The sequence below is a fragment of the Budorcas taxicolor genome, chromosome 21, assembly GCF_023091745.1.
Source record: "Budorcas taxicolor isolate Tak-1 chromosome 21, Takin1.1, whole genome shotgun sequence".
NCBI lineage: Eukaryota > Metazoa > Chordata > Mammalia > Artiodactyla > Bovidae > Budorcas > Budorcas taxicolor.
In genome coordinates, this window is record NC_068930.1 from 65458888 (window position 1) to 65464887 (window position 6000).

Below are 6000 nucleotides of genomic sequence, written 5' to 3' on the forward strand. Positions count from 1 at the left end.
TGCTCTCTGCAGCAAGAGCGTGATGCCGAAAACCAACACCCTCCGGTAGTCTGACGGTGGAAGCAAAGCGGAGCGGTCCTAAAGAATTGGACTCTGTGGCTATTGCATACCTCTCCTAGAATTCTCTGTCTTCTGTTTACGTTGGCAACAAGAAAAGGGAGTGAAAGTCTTGTGTTTGGATTGGCTGGTTACCTGTTTCTTTCTTTGCTGTGGCCTAATCTGTCTAATCACTTGGCACGTTTTTGAGCCACTGGGTTCTGGGGGAGTAAAGAATCCCATTCTGAGGGACCACCGTCTGAGAGCCTTTCACTCATGCAGAGAGATGCTTTGGGCTGGGCTCTGGTCTCCTCCATTCCTTATAGTAACCTGAGGGACACATCCCCATTTACTAGACGGGGACCCTGGGGCTTAGGTCCCAGGCTGCGCTGGAATGAGGTGTCCTCTCCACCAACTTGCAGGTGCCCTGAGCATCCCACACACCGTGTAATACAACCCAGAACGCATTTGGGAAACAGAAGGCTCACTATGATCAGGTGAAGTGCCCGAAGTCCCCATGTCAAGGTAGGGCTAGTATGTACCCACCTAGAGTCACCTGGTGTCTTTAACCGGGTCTCCAGGAAAGGGGCCCCGAGCAGGGACGGGGTCTTGAGGCAGGAAGCTCGCTGAGTTGTCTGGGGACCAACAGTGGGGCATGCATGTAGGTACTGGTTTAACAACCACTTCCTGGCGGGGAGGAGTCTTGATCTATAGTTTGACAATTTCCCTGGGGTAAAAGACCCCCCGCGGCTGATTTCTAGCCACTGATGTGACAGGAGGTAGACTTGGGAAGAGGTGCCCAGGGTCGTATATCAGTGCCCATGGGGAGTGAAGGAATAAGCCAGGCGAGACAGAGGGCGAACTTAGACCACACTGTGGTCACAGGCCCCAGCACCTCCCCCGAGAGGAGGGGTCCCAAACCTTTGTGCTCCCCTGTGCGGCCTTCCCTGGATCACTGTCTTTGGACGGGGGCTGCCCTTCCTCTGCTTCCACAGTGTGGGGGTGCGGCCCTCCCAAGCCCCCTTCCTACAGCGTGGTCACATCTTCTCACTGTCTGCTCCTCACCGGCAGGAAGCACTTCTTGGTTTGTGTCTCCCACGACTCTTGGCATCTAGAAGGTGCTTGACAAACGTCAGACCATGAAGCGGTGGATGGACCAGTGATGGGATGCGTGCTCAGTAAAGGTCTGGGGACCACAGCCCCAGTCCAGATCACATTTCAGGCCCTTGGCTGCATTTTTTTTCTTTCACTTTTTAAATTAATTTAGTCCTTTAGGAAGATCCACGTTAGAAAGGCAGGAAGTATCAGCTGCCCAAAGCGCATCATTAATGTGTGTGTGTGTGCTCAGTCGTGTCCAACTCTTTGCAACCCCACGGACTGTAGCCCGGCAGGCTCCTCTGTCCATGGGATTCTCCAGACAAGAATACTGGAGTGGGTTGCCATTTCCTCCTCCAAGGGATCTCCCCGACCCAGGGATCAAACCCACATCTCTTGTGTCCCCTGCACCGGCAGGCGGATTCTTTACCACTACACCATGCTACATCACTAATGGAACGTAGCTATCTGAAGAGTATTAGAAATATTAAGACCATGAACTCCTTCCTTGGATATTTTATCCCACTCGTATGTGCCCCGTCCACAGAGGACAGCTGGTCCAGGGCAGGACTCCCCAGGAAGAATCTACTCTGACTGTGTGCCCTGATAACTACAGAGGAAGGAGCAGTGAGCCATGTCTGGAGAGTTCCTTGTCTGACATGAGGGACCTTCTCTTCATCTATTGTTTGAATCTATTCAACCCTTCACCTAAATGACCCAAGAGTCAACCCAGATGACCCTTAGGTGTGTGTGTTCACACATGCAGAAATGGGAAATGGAATTGCAGAAACTAGCATCTGCCATTTTTCCTGTGATGGTCAGAGAGTTGCTTCCCATGGCCCCTGGATTGTTTCATCAGCTTTAAAAAAAAAAAAAAAATTATTTGGCCATGTAGGGTCTTAATTTGCAGCATGTGGGCTTGGCTGCCCAGAGCATATGGGATCCCAGTTCCCTGACCAGGGATCAAACCTGTGTCCCTCACATTGGAAGGCAGACTCCTAGCCACTGGACCACCAGAGAGGTCCCTCACTGGCGCTTCCAAAAGCCTCACTGTCTGCTCTCTTCCACCTGCCATCCATCTCCCTAGAATCTCTGTTATCCTGGCTTCTGTACTCTGATAGTGGCTATTTCCTAGAAAAAACGGTATCGACTTTTAACACTGATGTCACCATCATACCCTGAAGGGAAGAAGAAGGAAGACTCAAGAAGGAGCTCTGTTTACTGCACAGAAAAACTAATTGGAAATAAAGGGTTTGCCACTCACAATTCTTGACAATGTCATGCATCTTAAACAGCTGGCAGTTATTCAAATGAGCTGCTCCGTCAGCCTCCATGTCTTTGCTCAGGACACTCGCTGCCCCCAAAGCCCTTTCTTCTCTTTTGCAGTGAACTGCTGCTGCTGCTAAGTCGCTTCAGTCGTGTCCGACTCTGTGCAACCCCATAGACGGCAGCCCACCAGGTGCCATTGCCTTCTCCATTTGCAATGAAATAATTCTTATTAATTCTTTAAAAGTCTGCTTTACTTCCTCCAGGAAAACCCTCCCTGATCCCATCATGCTGGCTTAGATCCCATCAACCTCCTATTTGCTCCCTGTCTTACATTTATGAACAGCTAGTTTTATAATTACATATCTACTGTGTGGTCTTTTTCCAAAAAGTTCACAGAAATACGGGAGCAAAGCCCAAAGTCTACAACATAAGAGACATTTAATAAATGATTTTGGGTGGGGTAATTGAATTAGGAAGTTTTTTTAAAAAACAGAACAGTATTGCTGCAGAAGAGACTGTATTTGAATGGTAAAGAGCCTCTATTTGCTGAATTGGGCCACAGAGAGACTGGGTGCCCAGCAAGATAAAAGGAGATTGGGGCATACCATGTGTACCCATCTTATTTTGAAATCTGACTGAAATAGACACAAGTCAACAAAATGTAATTCATTCAGATAACGTGCTATGTGTGCTCCCAAACCTAATGGATGAAATTTACACCTTTTGAATCTTCATAATGAAAACCCAAGAGCAAAGAGTCAAAAACAATGATCGGTCACATTACTTAAGTGTGAAAAGACAGAAGATTCGCATATGCGTGATGTTCCCTTCTATTGGTACAGAGCTTGCTTTATATGTAATAACGTGATGGGGATGGGGATATGAAGAATTCTGGCATTTTCTGCAGCTAGAGGAAGCATGAAGTTCTCAGCATCCCGAGACGCACCCCCCACTCCTGCACAGCCCTGAGGGTCCGCTGCTCAAAGTAATATGTGCTCTTCCACATCTTCCCAGTAATTAGGCAATTTTTATGTACGAGATGGTTTATAACACGCACGCCTACATCATTCTGACCTTTCTTCCGTTTACCTGCAGCGTGTGGTATTTTGGGAAGTGAACTTTTCCTGGTGAATGACGGTGTCACCCTCCTCGTTGGCGCAAGGGGAAAGCGGGGCAGCCACCCACCTGGTTGTCCTCAGGAGCGAGGGGGGACCATAGCCCCCACCCAGGGACCTCAATCTGGAATTCCCAGGCTGGAAATGCCAGTCCTTCTCTCTGCTACCCTCTGTGGCCCTGGGGTTTTAGTTCACAGCATGTAATTCCGAGAGCCAGAGTTGGCACCCTAGAACAGCAGTATCCTCCAGGTGGCGGGGTCGGGGGGCTTCTGGACTAAGGGCTCACACACCAGCCTGGTGCAGGGGGGCACCCCCATACTTGACAACCGGAGGGGAATCTTGTGACTCATGCACTGGCCTAGAAGTGGGCTCTGGGTTCATGTATCTGGGTTCGGGATCGTGTTCCCTGGAAAAAGACTTTGTCAACATTTTTTAATGGAAAATGCTTTGCTACTCTTCCCAGCATCGTCTGCATACAAACTGTGGCTTTTAAACACTCATCAGACTTTTGATAACAAACATCCTGTATTGTCTGTATCTCAGTAAGTATGTTGTCTGTCAAAGTAAGCAGAACCTCTTATAGCTCTCTGAACCCCAATCCAAATCTTGGGGTCCCAAGCTCCTCTGACTGACCTTGAGTTACAAGAATTGCAAATGAAAGTGACCTGTTTAGGCCAGAGTGAATAAATTGGCTAACTCCCAAGGTGGGGATGAGGACTGGACCAGCTTAATAATCCCACTAAATGAAAGACAAGAGCCACTGATGGATACTCAGGGTCTTCAGCGTTTGGGCACCAGGTCCCCTGCCCATTTCTTTGAAAATGCACAGTGCAGAGATCATCATCAATCTCTGAGGCTAGATTTAATGTTTGGAGATAGTTCCAAATTCTTTGGAGTTATCCAAATCTAGCAACAAAATAGTTACGCTGAGGAATATAGCTCTTGGGATCAAAAACATTATATTGCTATAAAAGCAAAAGTGTTACATGGCTTACAAAGGGACTCCAGTGGCAATTTGAAAACAAGACTCCAAACAAGATTGGAGTGTATGTGGCTTCCCCAGAGGATGTCATGGGAGCCTTGCGTGAGGACCCATGTGAGCAGAAACGGACAGCTTATCTGCAAAACAGTCTGATAGCACGTGCCCCCAAAACTGTGGATGTTGTCCAGGCCAGGGGCTTGAGGTCAGTCCATTCTGCATGCCCTTGGCACATGGGTCCTGGGGAATTTCTTCCTTTCCCTACAATAGACAGCACATTTGTCTGCTGCCTTAACTGGGGTGCCTTACGCCTCTCTCCACCAGGGTGATTCCTGCTCACCTTTTAAGACCCCACTAGATTTTTACCTCCTTAGTGCCCACAGAGTTCCTCTCCTTTCAGCCCCATCTTGGCATTTGTATCAATCCTTTTCATGTAGACGTTCCTGCTGCTTTACTACGGTTTGTTTTCTTGTTCTCTCTCCCGACCAGTGTCCCTGTCAGGGTTGTGAACATTGTACCTTAGTCGTGTCAGTATTTCCAGCTTGGCTTAGAGTTGGTGTGTAATAAACTGCATGGGGGAAGGACTGATCCAAATTTGTACCTCAGTTTCCTTATTTATCACTTGTCCTTCTGAGATTTTTACCAGATGTTGTGATGTGAGAGGGAAGACATGGGGTTCTGTTTGTGGTTGCCACGTGGATCGTGCCATGATTTCTGTCCACTGCTAACTGTGCGAATGTGTCTCATAGCTCATGTTTCTTGAGCACTTGCATGTGGCAGGCACGGTTGGGGGTAGCCTAGATCTGCAGAGCTGGCTTCCCTATTGAAATCCACTTCTAGACCTGTTGTGTAGCTCAGCCCTGCCATGAACACTCCTGCTTAAATGCGATATGTAACAAGTAGTTTTTGAAAGTCAATTACCAAAAGGACCCCACTGCAGAATGAAAAGGAACTAACTGTAGAAAATTAGAAAGCTGCACAGAACAGTCTTTAGTCTCAATTACCCAACATTTCCCCGTCTCCCAGCAGCTGAACTCAGGGTGCCATTTGAGTGGGAGCTGGGGCCTGGCAGCTCGAGGCCCTCGGTTGCTCCTGATGTCCTCAATTATGCAATAACGGTAATCACAGATCGAGGGCTCAGTGGAGAAAGTCTGTTTCCCTGTGTCTAGAGCTCAGTAATCATGGGGGCGGAGGACGTTAGAGCAGAATTCGTTGATTTCAAATTATTGTTTGAGCAGGCGTTGAGTGAAACTGGGCTTTTACAGCCTGGATGGTGTGGACTGAGGATGAGAACACCACCCCCCACCCCAGAAGGATGCTGCAGGCAGAGGTGGGCCACCCCCTGAAAGAGGGTCTGCTCTGAGATGGCACCCCACCCCCCGAAGTTTAAGGACCATTTGAGACAGGGCAGAAGTCAGCCTCTCAAAGTAACTGGTTTTTATGGCAGAGGACTGGGAAGTAATGTTAACGGAGGGCGAGGGGGAGATGGGTGGATTTTCCCATTCC